Source organism: Cicer arietinum, chromosome 5, assembly GCF_000331145.2.
Source record: "Cicer arietinum cultivar CDC Frontier isolate Library 1 chromosome 5, Cicar.CDCFrontier_v2.0, whole genome shotgun sequence".
NCBI lineage: Eukaryota > Viridiplantae > Streptophyta > Magnoliopsida > Fabales > Fabaceae > Cicer > Cicer arietinum.
In genome coordinates, this window is record NC_021164.2 from 67,630,664 (window position 1) to 67,630,950 (window position 287).

The window sequence follows — 287 nt, forward strand, 5'->3', positions numbered from 1 at the left end:
TTTTATTTTAAATTCGCCATATTCACCAAAAATATCGTAAACTACTATTTTTTCTAAAAATATCAGCCACTGTGATTAAATTTACTAATAATTTTGATATATTAATCTACTTACTAATAATTTTTAAATATTAATCTACTATTATATCAACTTTATCATTGATTCATTGCAAACGAGTCTTATTGTAAAGAAGAAAAAAAAGCAGAGAAAGTCAAAACGGTGCGTTAAGAGCTCGTCGTCCTCCTCCTCGCTGGTCCTGGATCTGAATAGTGAATTGTAAACTGAAC